The sequence below is a fragment of the Gracilinanus agilis genome, chromosome 1 (assembly GCF_016433145.1).
Source record: "Gracilinanus agilis isolate LMUSP501 chromosome 1, AgileGrace, whole genome shotgun sequence".
In the NCBI taxonomy this organism is placed as follows: Eukaryota; Metazoa; Chordata; class Mammalia; order Didelphimorphia; family Didelphidae; genus Gracilinanus; species Gracilinanus agilis.
The window spans coordinates 717,338,551-717,362,906 of NC_058130.1; the positions used below are offsets into that span (position 1 = coordinate 717,338,551).

At 41.2% G+C, this 24,356-nt stretch overlaps 1 long non-coding RNA gene across 1 annotated transcript in view; it reads left to right on the forward strand.

Annotated features, from left to right (window-relative positions):
* Nucleotides 1-9,170: 9,170 nt before the first annotated feature.
* LOC123243049 overlaps nucleotides 9,171-24,356 on the forward strand; it is a 45,970-nt gene continuing 30,784 nt past the window's right edge. Inside the window, exons 1-2 of the long non-coding RNA XR_006505843.1 lie at nucleotides 9,171-9,235; nucleotides 18,176-18,288. This is a non-coding gene — a long non-coding RNA (uncharacterized LOC123243049). The remainder of the gene's footprint in view (nucleotides 9,236-18,175; nucleotides 18,289-24,356) is intronic.

Genomic DNA, 24,356 nt, shown 5'->3' on the forward strand with positions numbered 1-24,356 from the left:
TAGTCTGAAAGTTTGGAAATCTGTCAGCACAAGTTGACTTAAAGTAAAAAATACTTGTATAGTCGTTTCCTAGAGAGTGGTTGGACACACTTTTAAGATATTTGGGTTAGGAATGGACTTTTTTTCCACTGTAGAGATGATCTTTTGGACTTCTAGTGAAATTATCCTCTTCATATTTACACACATATAACTTTTTGAAGCTCCAAGGTATTTGCATCTCTTCATTGGGTCTTGGAAAGTCTAGTAGATGAGGAGATGAGTTAGTATTTTCCCTTTATCCTCCCTGAGTCCCTTGAATGGTTGTGGAGATTGAAGGACTAGGGGTATGGGCAAATCTCAGATTTAGCTTCTTCCTCAATAAACTGTTGAGGGACAAGGGAACACCAGTTCAGAGAGTGGAAGGAATTGTTGCCACCTCAAGCAGTCATTTCTGACCACTGGCACCCCAAAGACTCTGATGCTCAAGGCCTAAGATATAGGTAGTATTACATACCACAACTATTGAAGGTATTGAAGGTAAGATGGTATAAAGTGTCAGAAGCACCTTCTTCTTGGGGATTAAATTTGCTGGGAGGGAAGGGAAGTTCTCTGTCTAGCTATTTATAAAGGATTAGTCAGAGGGACCCAAGGATCACAACCCTGATGAACCGGGGCCCTGACATACTAGTGATGGTGAAGGTACTTCCCATCATTCATTTAAAGCTATTTACTAAGAGGTTAGTATGTGAAAGGCATCCTGCAAGGTACTGGAGATATAAAGATAAAAATGAAGTTGTTCTTGCCTTCAAGGACCTTGTATTTTACCTACGAGATACAAGTGGGTATCTAAAGCTGCCTGGAGAGCAAGCGGGCAGGGGATCTGATTCTAGGGGAGGGGGCTTCACTCCCTCTCCCCCGTTGGTGCATGGCCCCTGTCTGGTCAAGATTTATGCCCTTTTTTCACTTTCCATATGCTGTATTATTATTCCCACAGATATATGTAACCTGGGACTGTTATAGTGTGCCCTGGTCTAATGCTGTTGTATATGCATGTTCCTGAGTGCTTGTAATGCACATGCATATGCAATAATGTGTCACAAACTGAAAGAAAATAAAAACTTTTGTATTTCTTGGATCTCTGCACTGTTCTCTGGTTCATTCTCTGGCTCGTAGGGAGGAGGCTCAGTCCTTGAGGCTTAGGCAGGCTTTATTATTTTTTTAATTATTTTTTTTGAGTACTAAATTCTCTCCCTCCCTCCAGCTCTTCCCTGTTCCATTGAGATGGCAAGCAGGTATAATACCCATTATACATGTGAAATCATGTAAAACATTTCCATATTTACCATGTTGCCCCTCCTGCCCCCCAAAAAGAAAAATAAAATTAAAAAATGATTTAATCTGCACTCTGAATTCGTCAGTTCTCTGGAAGTAGGTAGCATTTTTCTGAATGAGTCCTTTGGAATTGTAGATCATTGTATTGATCACAGTAGCTAAGTCTTTCACAGATGATTATCATTACATTACCATTGTGCTATTACTGTTCACAATGTTCTGGTTCTGCTCACTTCGTGTCTTGTTCGTATAAAGCTTCCCAGTTTATTCTGAAACCATCCTCTTTGTCTTTTCTCAGAGCACAATAATATTCCATAATAATTATATACTACATCCTGTTCAGCCATTTCCCAATTGATGGACATCCCCTCAGTTTCCAATTCTTGGCCACTACAAAAAGAGCTGCTATAAATATTTTTGTACATATAGGCCCTTTTCCTTTGATCTTTTTGGAATATAGACCAAGTTGTGGTATTTCTGAATCAAAAGGGTAGGCACACTTTGTAGCCCTTTGGACATAATTCCAAATTGTTCTCCAAAATGATGGGACCAGTTCACAGCTCCATCAATAGTGCGTGAGCATAACTATTTTCCTTCATCTTCTCTAGGCAGGCTTTATTTAAAAAAAAAAATAACTTCATAATTGTCCAGGAACTGATTATTTTGTGGATTATTTAGATTCTTTGCTTCCTTCTCTGTGATTGCTTCACTGCTCATTACCATTCCCTTTTGAGGGAAAACAGAGGGAAAGAAGAGTAGAAACTGAAATCCTTTTACACTATTTAAAAAATTATCAAGGACTCCCCTCAGCCCCATGAGCTTTATTTATGTGGTTATAGCTATTAATATTTACTGATTAGAAACAAAAGTATCTTAGTATTATGAAAAGTTTTGATCTCATGGACCCCTTGAGCTGCTGGCACCAGAAATCCTTATAGAAGGAGATTTTGTAGAGATCCTTTGTAAGGGTTAAATTTAGTGATTGAACTTAAATTATGTGAAATAATGTGGTCACCAGAGTTATTATATCTCAAGTCAGAAGTTTATTTATAAAATAGAGAGGAAACAATAAGGTAGAGAAATGTGAGGGAGGTTAGAGAAAATACCTACACTAGTCCTCAGCCAGGAGGGCCAGTAGTGAGTAACTATGAGGCCTCCTCCAAGATGGAAGCTAGTCTCTTAGGAAACTAGGAAAGGAATCAGCCCTTTTCACTCACCCAAGGAGTCAGAATCTAAGTTGATTCCAGGATCTAAGTTGCAGTCTCCAGGGAAGTTCCCTCAAAGACTATCTCCAGGAGACACTCTTCACTAGAGTCATTTCCACCAGACTGACTCCTCAGGGATTCCTATCCCTGTCCCTTTTCATGGGGGCCAATCACAGTTTCTAAATTGTCTGAATTGTCACCTTTGGATTCACACCTTTCTGAGTGTGTGAACTCTTAAAAGAATTCAAAAGTTTCTGGCTTTTTGAGTTTGGGAAAAAGGGTGGAGCTCTCCAACTATCTTACTGGCTTTTCACCTAGCATCAAGTAAGGTGTGAATTCACCAAGTGGTTTGTGAGCACCTAGTTCAAACTTGTTTTGATTCAATCAAAAGGTAGACAAAGGAGAGCTAACCCTGTCCTCACAATCTAGTGAGGTACTTAGTATTGTAAGTAGGGGTACTTAAGTTATTGTAAAAGTTTTAACTCCATCTAGGCAAAAAGAATAAAGGATTCCCTTTTCACAAGTGCAAACTCAAAGAGAACCAAGAACCTTTCACACCTTGAGAAATAGGGAAACCTTAATACTTTTATATCCATATATATATATATATATATATATATATATATATAATGTTAGAAATGGATGGGACCTGAGAGATCATAGCATTTGACCTTTTTTTCTTTTCCAACTTTTAAAAAAAAATGTAGCCATTATAAATGAGGAAAGATATATAGAGGAGTTGAATGACTTCCTGAGAGTCACAGAGATACTTAGTGCCAGGGCAAAGAGTTGAATCCAAGTCTGATTCTGTGTAATTTGTAATTTGTAGACCTTAACGTGTTTGATCATCATGATGATGATGATGAATATCAGCTATTATTTATCCTAATAGATATAGAACTGGGGTTTATGGGGTGTTCAGAGAAGAGTAGTACTTTTGGTGTGTAGATTTGCTGAGCCCTTTTCAGGGCTACATTCCTTCTTTGGCATCCAGATTTCACCTGTGGCTCCAAGAAACTGTAGCATGCACAGTGGCCACACTTCAATAAACTCTCTTGGCAGATGGGCTAAACCAGGTTAAAGGTAAAGACAGGTCTCAAATCTACTGGTGAATTAGGAGTATGTCTACTCCAAGCATGTGAAGATGTTCCCCAATGGAATGGGTGGATGAGAATAATTTGTTCCAACGGCAGCCATGAAGGTAGAAGAAAGTGCTATAGATCACTTAGATTCTTGGTTAGATAATGAAGGTCATCCACAGCATCCTGGGCTATCACCAATTGTTTGATTTTTGTCATGCCACTGGATTTGGAGGACTCTGAAAGAGAGAGGGAAACTTTGTGACTTTGTGAAACTGTACCTCACTTAAATCCAATTCACACAAAAGTCAAGACATCACCCCACTATGTCATTGGCCCTCTTCAAAAACAAAGGATAAATAACAAAAAACATAGAGCTAGAAAGTAACCTTCTTAGAGTATATAATGTTAGAACTGGAAATTATTTTAGGTAATTTAGCTCAATTCCCTGTCCCTTTTTTAAAAGCCCTTACCTTCTGTCTTGGAATCAATACTAAGTATTGGTTCCAAGGCAGAAGATGAGTGATGGATTGGCAATTGGGCTTAAGTGACTTGCCCAGGGCCATACAGCTAGGAAGTGTCTAAGACCAGATTTGAATTTAGGATCTCCTGGAGGCCTTTCTCTCCACTGAGCTACCTAGGTGCCCTCCAGATCTTCTTTTTACAGAGGAGAAAACAGCCTAAGAGAGGGAACATTTGTTTAAGGTAGAATCCAGTTCTCTAGTCTTTTAGTTCAATGCCTTTTCTGAAATTTGTTTTCTACACAAAACAGTTATATTTTCACCATCAAAAATAATGTAATTTGCTATAATTACTTGTAAGAATCGCTCACCTACTGTGGCTACATTATGTCCCTTGGAAAATTTATTCAGTGTTCTTGTTGAAGAACATTCTTCCTCACTTCTCTCTTCCCAAGTCTTCCCCCATTTTTTTTTTTTAAGATTGTTATATACTGTTGCTAGGTTTTCCTTTAGGTGACTCGGATAGGACAGGATATGAATTAATACTGTAATGTGATAATTTTGAAGGTTTAAGTTTTTGAATTGATACAGTTCATTGATTGAGAGAGATTTGGATGGATTTTCTAGATCAATGCCAAAGTAGGTCCTTTCTAGGAAGTTCTGGATCTCATGGCTTGATGTATATGGGAAATGATTTCTGGGATTACAAAATGGCCAGTTAATATTGACTTTTCTCTAAAAAAATATTTACCAATTGTATAAATGGAGATTTTGTACTTTGAACTACGTACCCCAGAATTCCTAAAACTACATTACCCAGAATGCTTTTCCCTTTGTGCACGTTTGCATCTTCATGTAATTGTTTATAAGTTCTGTAGCTCCTCCTGCTCACTCTCTTCTCTTGCAACTGGGCTGGGTTAGCGCCTTTTTAGTTAGCTTTTTTACTTTACTTATTGTTAATAAAATTTATAAAATATAATAGTTATTGGATATTAATTTTAAAACTTACACAATGCTTGCAGCGTGTGAGTATTTAGGAAAGACACATTAAGGAATGACATGGACATGGTTCCTGCCTGTCCTCTGGCGCTCACATTTTAGTTGGGAAGATAAGACAGAGGCCATGAAATGAGAACATACAATACAAGTTTGCATATAGGAGTGTCAAATTGATGAGGGAGAAACACATCCAAGTTTGCAGCCGAGTCTAGCCCCAAGAATGGGAGACCCAAACTCCGTTCAACCCAAAAGAAAGAAAGAATTTTATTGGAAGAAGTTTTTAAGACAGTATAATAGCCTAATAGGTGATGGAATAGCCTGAGGGCTGATGGATAAGCCTGGGTGCTAGCAGAGTAGCCTCTCTGAGCTCATGGAATAGCAGTTCTCCAGGTGTGGAGGAGCAGCCCTAGCAAGAGCTGATGGAGTAGCAGCTCTTGGGGTGATGGAGTAGCCCAATAGATAATGGAGTAGCAGCCCCAGGTGTGGATCAGAGTTTGCATATTTATTAGGGTCTGGGGGCTAGTCATCTCCCCATTCTAGGAAAACCTCCACCTTTCCTGAGAACCTTGGAAAATGAGCATGACCAAATTCAAGTAGAGGTGGAGGTTTTGGATTTAACATGTCATAAGTTAACTTGGGGACACAAAAGGAAATAAGGATCAGGTGCAGGTTTGGGGGATCCTTCTGGAATGCCAGAGCCCTTAGTGTGCATCTCCCATGTTTCCCTATGGTCCCACCTGGCATCATTTGTCAATGTGGGAGATGTCTTGCTACCCTTCTGGAATGGGAACATGGTGGGTGGGGATACAGCACAGTAGACCACCAGTCCAGGTAATTAGTGATGCTGAACCGCTCAGAACTAAGGTAAATAAAGAACAATATGGATAACTGATAATGTAGAGCAGGCACAAAGCTGATGCCCAGGATAGAACATTATAGATCCTGTATAGGTGACTTTTAAAAAAATTTTATTTAATTGATTAATTAAGAGAATTTTTTTCCTATGGTTACGTGATTCATGCTCTTTCCCTCCCCTCCTCCCACCCCCCTCCTGTAGCCAACGAGCGATTCCACTGGGTTGTACATGTGTCGTTGATCAGGACCTATTTCCATATTATTGATATTTGCACGAGGGTGATCGCTTAGAGTCTACATCCCCAATTGTATCCATAGAGGTGACTGATGATACAGAATGGGTAACATTATTCTGCAATCTATGCTTGACTAATGCTGAAACTACAGATTTTACAGTTCATGTTTAACAAGTGCTAACTGGTGAGCAGTCCTAGATTTCAGAGTTTGGGGGTCCCTTCTATTACGGCCCCTCCCTGCCCACTCCATCAAAGTGAGAAATATAGACTCGTTTGCTCTGAGAAGTCGGAGAAGAGAGAGAGAAAAGACTACGAGGCGGAGAAAGTCAAAGTAGGTTTCATGATCATATTGGATGGCATCTAGGTTTAGTGGGGCTGAGCTAGGCAGCGGGATCCAAGGCAGGACCCTGAAAGGAATCACAGATTTAGAGCTAGAAGGAACCTTAGAGATCATGTTGTCCAATCCGGTGTCCCACAGGTGCAGAAATGGGCTCAATGAGATGGTTTCTTGTATGTGATGATGATCCGGAAACAGGGAGGGAATCAGGCTGGCTGAACTGGGGAGCTGTCAATGATGACCCTGGAGGGATTTCTTTGGGTGAGCTCACAGAAGCCCTAACTTTTCAGTCAGACTCATCCTATCTCAAGTCCTGAAGCCAGAGGATTGGCCGCTAGGACGAACCCTCCTTCTCAGCTCCTTTTAAAGCCCTTCAGTCTGTGGAGGCTGATTACAGCACACAGCCACCGAGTGGCAGCCTTGAGATGCAGACGTTTCCTACTTCAAAGAATTTGCAGAATTGATTGTGGGCATTTAAAAATCGTTTTCTTCATTTTACAGAGGAAGAAGCGGGGCCCTAAGTGTGGGGAGGCGCATACATGAGAGGGTTTTGGAAAGTGCAAACCACATGGCAGTGGTTACATATTCTGACCTCAGGATCCAATAGAGAGTAAATTTTTTTTTTAATTTAAAATTTTAAAAACCCTTACCTTCTGTCTTAGAATCAATACTATGTATTGGTTCCAAGGCAGAAGAGTGGTAAGGGCTAGGCAATAGGGGTTAAATAACTTACTCAGGGTCACTGGGAAGTGACCAAAGCCAGATTTGAACCCAGAATCTGTCATCTTTAGGTCTGGTTCTCAATCTAATGAGCCACCTAGCTGCCCCTGAGAATAAATACTTTTTATTTTTATTTTTATTTAATTTTTAATTTTATTTTTTTTAATTTTTAATTTTCTGGGGGGCTAGTCATCTCCCCATTCCAGGAAAAATTTTTATTTTTTAATTTTAATTTTTTTAATTTTTAGAACCTTACCTTCTGCCTTAGAATCAATTCAATGTATTGGTTCCAAGGCAGAAGAGTGGTAAGGGCTAGGCAATGGGGGTTAAGTGACTTGCCCAGGGTCACACAGTTGGGAAGTGTCTGAGGTCAGATTTGAACCCAGGATCTCCCATCTCTAAGTCGGGCTCTCCATCCACTGAGCCACCTAGCTGCATCCCCTGAGAAAAACATTCTTAAGTGATAATGGCAGTGGAGTGGTATAACACATTGTTTCCTTTTTGTAGAGCCGGGTTTATCTTCCCACCCCTTTTTGCCAGAAAACTAAAAATGAGTTTGCTTTCTTGAGCACACTCCAGTTGATAGTGGGAGGAGCTGGTCAGTATTTTTAAGAGAGGAATCCTGCATAGGGGTTATATACACACACACATATATATACATAGCAGTTTTTAAAAGTATGTTTTAATGGTATTTTAAAAAATGAAGACATTTCATTTTACTAATTACATGAAATAACAAATTTCCACATGTGTTTTCTGAAGTTATATGATCCAAATTGTCTCTCTCCCTCCCGCCCTCCTCTTGGAACTGGTAAGCAATTTGATCTGGCCTATGTATGTATTATTATGTAAAACATATTTTCATATTGTTCATTTTTGTAAGAGAATAATCATATAAAACCAAAATCCCCAAATAAAAATTCAAATAAGCTAAAGTGAAAAATCGTACACTTTCATCTGCTTTCTGACTCCACTGGTTCTTTCTCTGGAGGTGGATAGCATTCTTTGTCATAAGTCCTTCAGAATTGTCCCAGATCATCACATTGCTGAGAGAAGCCTTGATCATCATACAATTTTGCTGTCACTGTGTATAATTTTCTCCTGGTTCTGCTCATTTCACTCTGCATCAGTTCACATAGGTCTTACCAGCTCTTTCTGAAATCATCCTATTCATGATTCCTTACAGCACAAGAGTATTCCATCACCATCATATACCACAATTTGGTCAGCCATTCCCCAGTTGACATCCCTTCAGTTTCCAAATATTTGTCACCACAAAGAGCAGCTGTAAATATTTTTGTACAAGGAAGTTTTCCCTCCACCCCCTTTAAAAAAAATCTCTTTGGAATACAGACCTAAGTGGTATTTCTGGATCAAAGGGTATATACATTGGTTTATAGCCCTTTGAGATTCACTGAATATTGCTCTTTCTCTCCCTCAAATTTCATGCAAAATCTAGCAAGACAGGATTGCCGAGAATGTTATCTATTTGGGCAGTAGGAGGGAGTTCTGACTTTTTATTGAGCTTGCTGCCTGGTTGCTTTTGAGGCATTTTTCAGAAAGTTTGACTCAGCTGTTAATCAGGGAGGCAGACTCCAGAGACCTGTGTTATGCCACAAATTCACTGTGTGACTTGCTTAAAGGACTTTCCCTCAGGGGTTTCAGTTCCTCTCTCTTTAAAATTATGGGGTGTGGATTAATGCCCCATTTTAATTGTGAGCACTACAAAGAGTTCGGTCCAAATCTGTATCTCCTCCCCTTGTGAGGCAGAGGGCAGAGTGGTTGTCTCCCCTGGCATGGAGTCCTGGGAGGGGAAAATTTGAGAAGGGGCCTGTGGTAAGTCAACAGCTGCTTCAGTTTTGCCCAAAGTTGGGCAGGAAGGCTTGGGTCACCAGGTGGTACTATTAATAACTCTGGGTAAGCCTGTCCCCAAGCTGGCTGGCAGCTTCCATAAAGCCCGAGCAGAGGACCCAGAAAGTCTTCTTCAGCCCCTGAGACCTTTAAATCCCATGTTGTGAGACAAAAAAGAAAAGTAAGTACAAGAACCATTCTTCCCCTGCTCCCCTCCCTCAAGGTGTAAAAAACAGTTGTTGTAAGAAGAAAAGTGGAGAAACAAGATACACTATTAAAGGGCCCTTGGACACACAGACCCTTAATGGTATTAAAATGTCCTGGGGCAGCTCGGTGCAGGGCAATGAGCCCCTATGACCTCTCCCCAGTGTCATTTAAAATAAGGGGGTGAGAATGGGGAAAGAGGGGAGGAAATGGAACTGTGGGGAGATCAGATCTTTTCCCCACTGGCTTGACGGTCTGGAGCTGCTCAGATGAGCTTGTGCATGCCTAGTTTATGTGAGGACCGTTTTGCTGTTCCCTGGTGTTGGCCCCATCACTGGCTGTTCCCTTGGGGGTGGGGGGAGATCAGGATCATTGGTTTTCACCATAGCAAATGGTTGAGGATGAGGTCAGGAATATGGTCCTGCCTAGGCTCCTCAATCCCTGGATTGTCAGCCCTTCTCCTTAGGGCACTAATTTCAGTTGGACCCATCACAGGGAGGGGTAGAAAGTCGTTGTCACTTGGTCCCTTTTGAGGGGTGGCTATATTATTTGGGGGAGGTGTCATTAAGGCAAAATTCTGTGGTAGATTTAAAGGCAGAGCCAGGCAGTCTAGTCACTGGTGGGAAATTCCAAGTTTGATGGCCTTGGGAGTCTGAGAAATCCCCCCACTTTCTTCTGCCTATTTGTGGGAGAATGATCCTTCCTTGTCATGAAGCTGGGTCTATTTGACTCGATTTTAGATTCTCTGCTTTGGGTTTCTGGGTAGTAGTGTAGTGGAAAAAGCATTGTTTTTGGAAGCAGACTTTCTACTTGCTACACCTGTTACTTTGGGCAGGTTCCTCCCTTTCTCTGGGTCTCAATTTCTTCATCTCTAAAATGGGAGATTGATCAGCTTTAAGGTCTCCTCCACCCTCAAATGCTGAAATAGCTTGGTAGGTCATGGGTAGGATAAACCAAAAAGAGCTATATCCCATGAACAGGAAAGCGGATCCCTTAGGGAGGTTGCGAGCTATGAGGGCTCTTTGCTTTTCTCCTGGTATAAGGGAACAAGTTCATTAATTTTCACATGCTTGATAGTTATACCCCCTTCCCTGCCCTCCTCCTCTTTCCAGTTAAGTGTGGCCAGATGGTGCCTGATGATTGGACTGCCTTTCTGGGTTGGGCAAAGGAGAGGGAATCACTGTGGCCCCTAGGTGGGGGATAGGGGGTTTGGGTGTCACCTGCCTAAGAGTTAATGCTGATGATGGAGAAATGGGTCGAATGGAACTTGACATGTATAGCAGATGATTGCTGAGGATGTATTTGGAAATGAGAATTTGGAAAGGGGGAAGAGATGAATGTGTGTGGGTCTAGGTTAGAAAAATCTCCCTCTCTCTCTCTATACCCAGTAACCTTCCCAAGAGTTAGATTAGGCCTAGAATAGGAGAATAAAATGGTGTCTTGTGTTGGATTCATGGAAAAGAGCCTGGAGAAATCTCTCTTGTTTATTAAAAAAAGTATCCTTGTATTTTTATAGTATCTCAAAATACTTTCCCATTTAGTCTTTTTTTTTTTTTAATTTGGAAAATTCCCATTTTGACTTCATCCACTCCTGTGCAATTGTGGGGTGAAGTCACATTTTTCCCATTTCAGGAATGGAGAAACAAGTCAACAGAGGAAAAGTGACTTTCCTCAGGGGCATGCAGGGAGTTAGTGACAAAGTCAGGATTAGGACTCAAGTCTTTTGGATCTTCAATCTCCCAGACATGCACGTCCTTTCATTTATTTCATACTTGATGGATGCTTGGGCCTCTTATGTCTTTTCCTGGACCTTGCTCCAGCTGCATTAAGTCAGAAGTCAAAGGCCATGGGTGCCGGGGGTTGTTTTCCTCCAAAAGGAGAAAGGAATGACTGGATCAAGATGATGAAAGTAAGAGCCTCTTTTCCCCCAAAGTGTGTTGGGGGAATTCCACTAACTCCCTAACATGCCACAAATTTGGGTTCAGTTGGGAACCAGAGAGGGACTCAGGTGTCATTCTTGGGGTTTGAGAGCCCTAGAAAGGAGATTGTTATGTGACAGCCTAACCTTTTTGCTTGTCAGTGCCTGGAGTTGGTGCTGACTTGGCATGAGAAAGTGTCAGCCACGGGATATCACATTTTGAGGGAGAAGGCATGTGCCTCTTGGGTAGGTGGTCACGAGACATCCAGAAATCTCCTCTGGGTTCACCTTCCCATTCTCTGCCCTTTCTGTCTTGTCCATTTTTCAATCAGTTACTTAGCCAATCCCAGGCATTCTGATAATATGACCAGGACTTAATGGGGCAGCAATGAAATGGCACGAAGGGGAATGGAGTTATGGCCTCTTTATTCTCCTTCTGACTTTTTGCCTATCACGGTGCTCTACACATAGTAGGTCTTAGAACATTTTATCTAAGTGAATGAGTAAATAGTTGACCCTCTAAGAACTGGAGGAATTCAGAGTGAAAAATAATTGTGGGCCAAAGGAGCCACAGAAGGAAATGGTAGGACTTAGCACTACTGGTTTCTAGAGCTGGAAGAGTTTTTAGATCATAGGAAAAAGAATATCAGAGCTCTGAGGGATCTTAGAGAAAGTCTGCTACAACCCTTTCATTTCATTTCTTTCTTTCTTTTTTTAAAACACTCAACCTCTGTCTTCGTATCAGTTCTAAGTCAGATGAGTGGCAAGGGCCAGGCAATCAGGATTAAGCGATTGCCCAAGGTCACATAGCTAGGAAGTGTCTGTCATATCATATCTGTCAAATAGATTTGAAACCAGATCTTCCCAACTCCAGGTCTGGCACTCTGTCCACTGTGCTACCTACCTGCTTTCCTTTCATTTTATAGAGGAGGGAAATGATGCCAGTCACATAGGTAGTAAGTAGCGCAACTAGGATTTGAACCTACTTTGATTTAAGTTGATGCTATAAAATTTTTCTTATTGCTATCTTTTGTTTTTAAATCAATTTAGTTTCTTTCAGGATCCCTTCTGAGCCCTCTTTCCCTTTCTCAGATAACCATTTTGGTGCTCTTTGGACCCTTCTACCCTTCACCCCTTGGCATAGGACTTAAAGAATCTGAGGAGAGAGCACTGAGATGAGGAGATATGAATTGGGATATGAAAAGATCTTGACAGCCAGAAATGAGAATTTGGCACTAATAGACTGAAATCCAGAAGGGCTGAATCCAACGTCTTACACCTGGACATGAAAAAAATCCTCTTACTGTAAATACATGTTCAGCAGGTGATACAATAGAGAGAGTGCCAGACCTGGATTCCAGAAGGCCCAAGTTCAAATCTTGACCTTAAGATGAATGTATAACCCTGTGCGGCTCTGGGCAAGTCACTTCACCACTGTCTGCCTCAGTTTCCTTATTTATAAAATGGAGATAATTATAGCCCCTACCTTCCAGGATTATTATGGGGATCAAATGAGATAATACTTGTAAATGAGATATTTTTTAATGTTTACAAATACTATTGATATGCAATATTTTTGCCTTTCAAACTATATGCTATACAAATACTAGTTGTTATTTTTCATTGTTATTGTTGCTGAGAATTCAAACCTGAGCTTCTTCTGACTCTAAGTCCAGTACATCTTCTTCTACTTCCTTTTTTAAAAAACCCTTACCTTCTGTCTTAGTAACAAATCTAGGACAGAAAGGTAAGGGCTAGGCAAATGGGGTTAAGTGACTTGCCTAGGGTCACGCAGTTTGGAAGTCAACACTCCTCTTAGATATGCTTTGCTGCAGCTCCTCAAGGAAGCATGGTATTAAGAAAAAGAGAGGTGATAATTCTGCTGTTCTTTGTCCTGGTCAGACCACATCTGGAATATCATATCTGCTTTTAGGAGCTACATTTTAAGAAGGACATTGATAATGAAGGAAAAAAACATTTTCTATGTACTAGGCATTTTACTAAGTGTTGGAGAGAGAGAGACAAAGATGGAAAAAGAAAGCATCCTTGCCCTCAAGGAGCTTCATTTTTTTTTGTCTATCTATCTATCTATCTATCTATCTATCTATCTATCAATCAACCAATTTGTGTCTGTCTGTCCATATGTCCATCTATCTGTCTGCATCTATTCACATATCTTTTTATCCATACAGATATGTATATATGCATATATCTATGTATCTATCTGTCTGTCTGCATCTATCCATCTATATTTTTATCCATCCATCATCTGTCTATTCATCTATGTATGTATTTGTCTGTCTATCCATCTGTCCCTCTATCCTTCCCCACATCCTTCTGTCTATCTATCTTTCTGTCTATGTTTGCATCTATACATCTATCTTTTTATCCATCCATATATATGTATGTATGTGTCTGACCATCCATCTGTCCGTCTTTCCCTCCATCCTTTCCCACATCCTTCTGCCTGTCTGCCCATTTTTCTCTCTCTCTCTCACATTTATCTATCAATCTGTCTGTCTATCAATCATCTATCTGTCTCTGTCCAATTATTCATCTACCTTCCTACCTTATCTATCTATCTATCTATCTATATTTTTATCCATCCATCTATGTATGAATGCATGTGTCTGACCATCCATCTGTCTGTCCCTCCATCATTCCCCACATCTTTCTGCCTGTCCACCTTTCTCTCTCTCTCTCTCTCATTTGATCTATCTATCTATCAATCTACCTTTCTATTTATCAAACATCTATCTGTCTGTCTGTCCATCTATCCATCTATTCATCTACCTCCATCTATCTATCTATCTATCTATCTATCTATCTATCTATCTATCTATCTATCTATCTATCTATCTAATTACCTACCTAAATATCTATCCACAGTGTTAGCAGGTGCTTAATAAATGCTTTTTCACTCATTCATTCACATAGTGTAAATGGGAAACAACCTTAGAGGGAAGGCACGGAAGCTGAGGGAATGGTAGCCACAGAGGGGAGTCTCGATCTGGGGAGCGGGAAGGGAGAGAAGTGCTATGACACTGGCATCAGGCACTAAGTGGTGGGATGGCTGGATGGTTGGACAGATGATGGAGCTGGAGCATGGTCTGGTGTTTGGAGCCAGCCAGTAGATACAGTGGATGGATTAGATGAGTTTTCACATTGCCACCAATCAACTGAGTTGGGTCTTTGGGGTGGGAGTGCCAAAGATGAGTGGGCCTGGGACATTGGTCCAGGAAGATGTGAGTCAGGAGATCCAGGTCTCAGGTCTACTGTGGAAGATGCTGCTGTAGGCAGGGAGGAACAGGTCAGTGAGTGGTGGCAGGCAGATGTGCAGAGGAGGTGACCAGGAGATCATGGCAGCATAAGGACTTTTGGTAGGAACTGGAGATGTTTGATGTGGCAATAGAGAAGATGTATGGAATTGGGGGGAAGTGTGTGCAGTAAGGAATACATGATGACAGCCTTCAAGTATTTAAAGGGTTGGCCTGCAGAAAGAGGGATTAGACTTGTTCTATTTGGGCTTGAGAGGAAGAATTAGGAGCAACGGGTAGAGATTTCTGCTTACTGTAAGGAGAAACTTTTAAACGAGGGAACCTACCTAAAGTGTCATGTACTACTTCTGAAAGCAGTGAGCTCCCCGTTTGGGATGACTTACTTTTTTTAAAATTTATTTTTATTTTTTAAAACTTTTACCTTCTATCTAAGGATCAATATTGTATATTGGTTCAAAGGCAGAAGAGTAGTAAGGGCTAGGTATTGGAGTTTAAGGGACTTTCCCATGGTCACACAGCTAGGAAGTCTCTGAGGCCACATTTGAATCCAGAACCTCTCATCTCTAGACCTGACTTTCCATCCACTGAGCCATCTAGCCATCCTGACCACTTACTTGTTGGAGGTATTATAGGAAAGATGTGTGGAGGTTGGACTAGATTATCTCTGAGGCACCTTGGAACATATGGGTCCCACTTCCTCCTTTTACAGGTAGAGAAACTGAGGCGCCCAAGGGGGAAGTAACTTGCCTAAGTTCATATAGGTAGTAAGTCAAAGAATATGAATTGTTTTCTCAAGAACTCCACATACAACACAACACTGTACCAGGTTTCTTCTCATTCAAGATTTTACAGTCTTCTACTTTCCTTAAAGATGAAGAGACTGGGGAACCATTAAGTATATTGAATCAGATAGCGATGCATAAATCTCACGAAGAGGGATTTCTCCAGAGAAAGAACTGTTGGAGTCGTCTTTGACATCAGTGTATTTAGGGTTTTATTTTGGGGTTTTGGCTCTGTATGACTTTGCTCTTACAACAATGACCAACCTGGAAGCGTCTTTTGCATGACAATAAAAAATGAAAAAAAAAAAAGGATTTCATTCACTGATTCATTCCATTCGTGCTTATATGTGTCTTCAGCATTCTGTGAGTGAAATGCCCAAGTGGTTGACAATGAATTGGCATAGGGAACTAGTGAGATTAATCTGCCTGAGAACAGAAAATTAGCTCACTGATGAATTAAAGGGATACCTAAAGCTTTCCAGACCTGGCCCTTTTAGATTCATTAATTGAATCATAGGGAAGATGATCAGAGAGAGAAAGAGAGATTTTGAGGGGAAGAAACTTTTATAGGGGTTGAGAGGGAGAATGAGCAGGGATTGAGATCAACTGGGGTCTTCAGATTATTTTAGGAAATTCTCTTCCTCCAATTACATCTCCCCCTTATCATCAGGCAGCATGACTTTGTAGAAATGATACTGGATTCAGAGTCAGAAGACCTACCTTTAAGTGTCAGCTACGGCTCTCCTTAAGCCTCAACTTGTTCATCTGTAAATTAGGGACAATAATATTTGAACTATTTACTTCACAGGGTTACTAGAGGGAGATCACGTAAGGGACAGACAGTCTGGTAGAGCAAAGAGAGTGCCGAACTTGAAGATGGAGAATGGGGTTTGCAACCTGGCTGTCCCACCTACTAGTCATCTGACTTTAGGAAAGTTGTTTAAGCTCTCTGGGTCTGTCTTTCCCTGACTTTATAATGGAAATAATTTTTGCCTTTCTAGACTTCCCTGGGCTTGAAATAAAAGTGTTTGTAAACATTTCATTCATTTAAGAAAATTTATTAAGCATCTACAATGTGCAGAATATCTGGCAATCAGGTCATTTTATCCCTTTGAGAAGAGTGTGTGTGTGTGTGTGTGTGTGTGTGTGTGTGTGTGTGTGTGTGTGTGTGTGTGTGTGTGTGTATTGGCCCTATGTTAGCCCCTGGCCTCTCTGTCTCTGTTTTGTTCTATTCTTGGGTCTGGTGGTGGCTCGCCTTTACATTTCTCCGTGCTCTGGGGAAAAGGACAGTCCCTAGAAACGGCAGTGTCAGGAGAGGGGAGGTGGGTCTTCTTGGCCAATCTAACTAGTCCAGACTGGGTCAGATGACCTTTTCCCAGCTGGCCTGGGAAATTTTTTTGGTGCTAGCGTGGTGGGCACAGCTGTTAGGGGCAGGAACTTCTCAGTATTTATGTTATTGAAAAGTGGAGCTAGGGACAAGGAGAAAGTGGAATTTAACTCTTCCCCTTTCCCATACCAGTCCCAGGGAAAGTGCATCTGAGTCTCTTGGGATTGGTATCATTCGAGACCACCTTTCAATCTTTCCAGTCTGTTCTTTCACGAATTCCTTTCATATAGTTTAATCTCTATCCAAATGACCCTTTCCCCGCTTTATGCCTTTGTTTATCTATCTATCTATCTATCTATCTATCTATCTATCTATCTATCTACTTTTTAATTAATTAATTTATTTGTTTTTTAAATTTATATCCTCTTTAATCTGCCAGTGACTCATTCTAGGATCTGATAACCCTTAAAGTCCCTGCTTTGTACCTTTAAAAGCTTTAAAAGCTCATCCTAGGATACTTTCCCCTCTGCCTGTGTTTATCTCTTGACATCATTACTCATCTTTTTCTTATTTTGAACATTCATCTAAATTTTTTTTGAGTTCCAAATTCTCTCCCTCCCCCTTCCCCATTAAGAAGGCAAGCAATATGATATCAATTATACATGTGAACTCATGGAAAACATTTCCATATTAGCTATGTTGCCAAAAAAGTAAGAAAAATGAAGAAAGCAAAAAAAAAAACTTTCAATCTGCACTCAGAATTCATCAGTTTTCTCTCTGAAGGTGGATAACTTTTTTCATCATGGGTCTTAATCACTATATTGATCAGAATAGCTAAGTCTTTTATGGTTGATCATCATGACAGCATTGCTGTTACTATGTAATGTACAATGTTTTCCTGGTTCTGCTCATTTCACTTTGCATGAGTTGACATAAATCTTCCCAGGTTTTTTCTGAAACCATCCCTCTTGTCATTCATTACACCCCAACAATAGTATTCCATCACAATCATATACCACAAACCGTTCAGCTGTTTCTCAATTAATAGACATCCCCTCAATATCCAATTCTTTGCCACCACAAAATACTTTTGTGTATATAGGTATTTGATCCTGGGTCAAAGGGTGTGTACAGTTTTATAACCCTTTGGGCTGAGTTTGAAATTGTTCTTCAGAATGGTTGGATTAGTTCACAGCTCTACTAATGGTACATTAGTGCCCCTCTTTTTCCACATCCCCTTTAGCATTTGTCATTTTCCTTTTCTGTCATGTTAGCCAAAATCTAAAAGGTGTGAGGTTGTACGTCAGAGTAGTTTTAATTTTCATTTCTTTAATCATTAGTAATTTAGAACATTTTTTCATATGATTATTGGTAGCTTTGATCATTATTCATCTTTCAAGGCCCAGGTCCAATGTCCCCTCTTTCAGGAGGTTCTCCTTCTCTTCCTTACACCCTTTCCATCCTCCTGTTAATAGTGATTATTCTTTAGACCTTTTGGGGTAAATAGTAAAATGCTTTGTAAGTGAGAATTATTTAACTTCACTCTGTACTTCTCTGATATTCTAACTTGTATGAAAATGTTCTATTTCTACATTTTCTCTTATCCTACTAGGTTGTAAGCTTCTTGAGGTCGGGACTTCCATTCATTTTTGCTTCTTACTTAACGGTGTCAACCTGGAATAAAGAGGACTACCAAAGAAGCGACAACAAGGGTCTCTAATCCAGGTGAGGGGATTGTAGTTTGGGACTTCATACAGCACTAAAGAACAGGAGTGCCTAAAAGGAGTGGAAAGGATGAGTCTAAACACACTTCAACAGGGAGGAGTTGTTTTGTAAAATGACCAAAGGCTGGGGTGACACTGACAGCTGGTCGGAACCATTGGTTCCAGGTGAGGCAAGTTTCCAGAGATATCAAGAGACGTGCTCCAACCAGGAGGCCAGTGAGTTCAAGATAGCCCCTTCCGATGACTGCATTTAACAGCAGTAAGGACAGGGCCAATGCACACTGTAGCTACTTAATCAATATTAGGGGAAGGAGGGATAGTTATGTTTATAGCACTCTTGAGTTTACAAAGCTTTTTGGAAAGACAAGACCATGAGAGGAGGGCATTCTAGGAAGAGAGAACCATAGGAGAAATGGGAAGGGACAGAATGAGACAAAGAAATGACTGGTTGTTTGGTTGTGATGAGGAATAGACTACATAGAAGGGAGTAATTAATATAAGATATAGCTGGAAATACAGAATGGCACCAGATTGTGGAGAGTCTTAAATGATAGTTAAGAAAGTTTGGACTTAACTTGGTAGGCAAAGATGAGGTTGGAGAGCTTTTGGACAACATTCTATTCCCAGGGAATCTCTTTTATAGTGACTTCTTTTTGAAGATTAAAAAAAATTTAATAAATGCCCCAAACCTCCAAATATTTCAATATGCATAGGAGAACAGAATTAAAAAAACCCATGAAACTGTGAATCTCTGTTATGTACAGCTTCCTTCTCTCTCCGTCTCTGTCTGTCTCTGTCTCTGTCTCTGTCTCTGTCTGTCTGTCTGTCTGTCTGTCTGTCTGTCTGTCTCTCTCTCTCTCTCAACTCTTACCTTTCATCTTAGAATCAATACTGTGTATTGGTTCCAAGGCAGAAGAGTGGTAAGGGCTAGCAATGGGGGTTAAGTGACTTGTCCAGGGTCACACAGCTAGGAAGTGTCTGAGGCCAGTCTAGAACCCAGGACCTCCTGTCTCTGGGCCTGACTTTCCATCCACTGTGCTAACTAGCTGCCTCCAAATATTCTTAATAAGCCCAATTATCTCCCCCACCTTGTACTGTAGAATATCTTTGAGAATAGGAACTATTTCATTTTTTTCTCTGTAGCACTAGCACCTAGTATGATTCTTAGCACCTAGTAGGTGTTTAATAAATGTTTGTTGATTGATTTGATATTTGAAGAAGTGGAGCCTGAGAAAAGTTAAGGGACAGCTGGGGAATGTGAAGGGCAGGATTTGAACCGAGTTGTCTTGACTCCAGATTTAGCATTATATTCATTGCCTCTACATCACTAGGCAACTCCTCCATGCTTTAGTAGATATATATTTTTTTTTTTTTTGCAATTTGTTGCTGGGCCAGAAATTTCATCACCTGGTTACCAGACTCATGTTTGTTAATTATCTTTACACATGACCTTAGACAACTTGAGTGTCAATCATTGAGTTCCTTCTTGGAGTAGGCAGCTGTTGTATGGTGGAAAGAGTGAAGGTTCAACCCCATCATTTTACTGATGATAGCCAGGGAAATGAAGGTCACACAAGGGAGTAAGAGACAGAGCTAGGCTTTAATTCTTGGTCAAATCCAGGTTTTTAAATTCTAGGGTGAGTATTCTATTTTTTTTTAAACCCTTAACCTTCCGTCTTGGAGTCAATAGAGTGTATTGGCTCCAAGGCAGAAGAGTGGTAAGGGTAGGCAATGGGGGTCAAGTGACTTGCCCAGGGTCACACAGCTGGGAAGTATCTGAGGCCGGATTTGAACCTAGGACCTTTTGTCTCTAGGCCTGGCTCTCAATCCACTGAGCTACCCAGCTGCCCCTCCTTTAACTTTAAATTTTGTGATCTGCCTCAGTCCTCCAATTGGTAACAATATTCCTCTCCTTGGCCATGAGATCACAAGTCTCACATGAGACCTTTTTGTTTGTTGACACTTTAAGGTATTTAAAATTTTCTTTTATAGTGGCATGTGTGGCCCTTATCTATGGCCCTTCTCTAATATTGCCCTTTGATGTAGAGGTGACTCTGAGCTCTTGAAGGAGGTTCCAGAGTGTTCTGCCAAATTGACAAAGGTTGAGGACAGGCTGCATGACCCACTGCTGACAAATGGGAAGTGATGAAAGATGGAAGGGGTGTAGAATGCATTAACTTCCCTCTAGCCTGAAGTTTGGCTATCCGGCAAGACATTTCTTTGGCTCGGACATTTCAAGTGTCAAAGAAAGTAGCAGCTTTCTATTTATGTCTTATCCTTCCACTAAACTGTATAAAGTCAGGGAACCAAGGCTTATCCAATTTTTGTATCTCCTCAGCCTTCCATAATGAAGCTAAATTAAGATGGCTGATAAATCATTTATCCAAATGATTGCCCATGCTTCTTGAAGTCAGTGTGACACCTGTGACGTGGTCAAATCCTGGAGTCTTGGTTAATTCCTTTAACAGAGAAATCCACTCGCCTATGTTTTAATCAACCACATTCATTTGAATTGTTCTGCTCCAAACGTGCATCACAGGTGACCAGTCTTCTGGTGATGAATCTCTTCACCCTTATGTGGGCCGGTCCTCAAACAACAGACAGTCCTTTGGTAGGCCCTACTGGACTTGAGTTCCTCCAGGTTAGCCTTGGAGAGCCCATGACCCTCTCCATGCTATGATGAGACTAGAGTGGAGGACTGAAATGGGGAGAATTTGTCTTTAATTCAGAATAATCTATGGGTAGCTTTTAGGGCTAGAGAATACGAGGGACGTATGCTTTGCTAGTTGTCTGAAAACTGCATGGAGTTTTAGTGGATTGCAGGTTCAATGAACAGGTGTGTTTTTTTTTAAACTTGAAAAACTTTGATTAATTTAGAATATTTTTTCATGGTTACATGATTCACGCTCTTTCTCTCCTCTCCACCCACCCCCCTCCTGTAGCCAACAAGCAATTCCACTGTTGTACGTGTGTCATCAATGAATAGGTTATGACAGTGTGAGATGGCAGCAAAAAAAAGAGAATGCAATCTTGGGCTTAATTAAGAGAAGCATGGCTTCCCAGAAAAAGGAGGTCAGAGCGCCACTATACTTAACCCTAGGCGGAACACATTCGGAGTATTGTGTCAGTTCTGGGTGTCATCTATTTGGAAGAAAATTGATAGGATAGAAATTATGGAGAGGATTGTAATTAGGAAGGTGAAAGCCCTTAAGATCATGTTATATGAAGATTGCTTGAAGGAACTAATATTCCTGGAGGTGTTTAACCTATAAAAGAGAAAGCTGTGGTGTGGGAGTGAGGCTTTGCCCTCATATAGCTTATAATCTTCAAGATCTTGACATATTTGAAAGATCTCTTGTGGAAGAGGTTAGATCTGTTCTGTTGGCCCCAGAAGGTAGAATTTATAAGCAGCTGGGGAGGAGGGGGGGGGGAGTTGCAAAAAAAACCAAACAAACAACCCAACAGATTTAGTTTTGGTATGAGAAAAAACTACTTAATTAGAATTACCCCAAAGTGGAATGGGTTGCCTCAGGAGACTGAGACTTTTCCCTCCAATGGAGTCTTAAGATAAATGCTGGATGATTGCTTAGATAGGCTGTAGTGGGAATTCTTTTATGTGCATGCAGTGGTCAAGGTGGCCATTGAGGTACTTTCCAACTCTGAAATTTTGTGATTCTGTGGTCTCGATGGAGGTGGAGTCCTCTACCTTCAGGGTGAGGACAGTCTGGGCACAGGGCACAGTTAGCTCCTGATGGGCAAACAGGTGGATGTTTGCTAGTGTAATGAGAGTTCGATGCATACCTGGATAATTGCATCACCCTCAAATTCACCATCTCCAGCTTCAAGAATTCCTAATAACCCCTATCTGACCATCGTTGATGACTTTCCATCTCTCCCTCTGCCTTCCTTTGATTTTTGGTGTTCACTGGTGTCCAACTCTTTTGGGTCCATTTTGAGTTTTCTTGGCAAAGATCCTGGAGCAGTTTGCCTTTTCCTTTTCTAGCTCATGTTACAGATGAAGAAACTGAGGCAAACAGACTTAAATGACCCAACTGTGCAGGGTCACACAGCTAGTGCTAGTTGGAGACTGGATTTGAACATTTTTCTGACTCCAGGCCTGGCATTCTATCCACTGTGCCACCTCATTGGTCCATCCTTCCCTTACCAAACCCTATTCTTTGTCCATACCATGTCTCTCCAATCCCTTGATTCCTCAGTTTCCTTCGAGCAGAAGGGGGTGGAGAGTGGAGTTATGTTATGAAGGACTTTGAGCACCAGAAGATCATTTTGTGTTTGATCCCAGGGGGTGATAGGAAGCCTCTTTAGTTTATTGAGGGGAGAGGGACTGGTGACATGGACAGAGGGGCACTTTTTGGAAAATCATTTTAGCAGCTGAGTGGAGGATAGATCAGAATGGGAAGAGACTGGAGGCAGACAGACCCAGCAGCTGGCTATCGCGACAGGCCAGGGATGAGGTGAGGAGGACGTGCACCAGGATGTGGCAGTGCCAGAGGAGAAAAGGGGATGTATTCCAGAGATGGTGCAAAAGTGAAATGGATAGTTCTTGGCGACAGATTGGAGCAGGGACAGCTTTTTGCCTCTTTTTGTATCCCCAGTGCTTAGCACATAGTAGGTACTTAATACCTGTTTATTGATGGACTGGCTTCTGGTTCGAATTCCACTGCTTTTTCTGCTGTCACTCACAAGACCCCTTTGACATAGCTCTCTTGACTCATCTGACCATGATCTAGATATCTCTTCTTGTTTCTTTACCCCATCAGCAGGTTGGCTATGAACACAAGTAATTATCCTAGGCAAGTTCTTGGTGCTATTTGAGTACCAGAACCTACTCTACAGGGGCACCCTATGGATTACGTCCTTCTGTCTTTTCCCATAAACAGCCTGACTTTGGAACCGGGATTTCAGGACCTGGTTTCCTTTCTTCATCTTTCATTCCACTCTAGGCAAAATCTGGTCAAACTAGTACTATGGAGGGCGCCCGTGGGCTTTTAGATTCCAGTCACCTACAGAGTAGCTTCCAGGCTCTCAAAAATTCATCTGATTCATAAGGGTAATTTCCACTGTCTCTACTGCTGAGCAGTCTGAATGGACACGAGAGTGAGTCTGCTATTAGACAATGAGGAAAAATAGCCTAACGAATGTTACTAAGAAGAGGCCACTTGGATTTTCCCCTTCTCCTGTCTTGGGAAGGCTGCATTTTTATTCTCACTAGGATTTCTGGAATTATTGGGACAGGACAGCCCAGTGAAAAGAGCACTGGATTCAGAGTAGTCGGGGGACCTGGGTTCAAGTTCAGACACCGTCCCTTGCTCGTTGTGTGACTTCAGGAAAGTCATTTCGCCTTTTTAAAAAAAATTAATACAATCAATTTATTTTTATTTTGAAAAATACTTTCCTGTTCATCACTTAACTTTTTGAAACCCTAGTTTCCCTGTATGTAAAACAGGGCTAATTAAGCTAGGGGCTATTATTATCTGGTTTTACAGATAAGGAAATTGAGATTTGGTGAATGGTTCAGGGTCACACAGCTAGTAAATGTCTGAGGCTGGATTTGAATCCAGGATCTCCTAGGTCTCTAGACCTGGTTCTCAATCCACTGAGCCACCTATCTGCCCCTTGGTTGACCTTCTGTACCATGCCAGTTTGAGCATTTAGTTTCTTCCCTGGATATTGTGGGAGGAAACAATTGTACTCCCAGCAACAAGATATCTTAGTGTGGATCACCCATCTTCCCTGTCCAAAGGATGCTTCCCTTGGAGCTGAGGCCATTCCTGAGGAGCGGATCCTAGCAACAGCAATGTATATTGTGGTTGGTATTTTAATGGTTATTGAAATGATATCGAGTTAACTGCTTCGAAAAACCTGAGAGCCTGTAGAGGGATGAGGGAACTGATTTTTCTGATTGCTCTTAAAGGGAAGAACCAGGGCCATTATGGGGATTGCTCTGGGGAGAACCACAAGGCCACTTCCAGCTTCAAAATAATCCTCTAGAAAGGCAGATTTTAGCACCACACAAGGAAGAGTTTCCTAACAATCAGAGCCATCTCT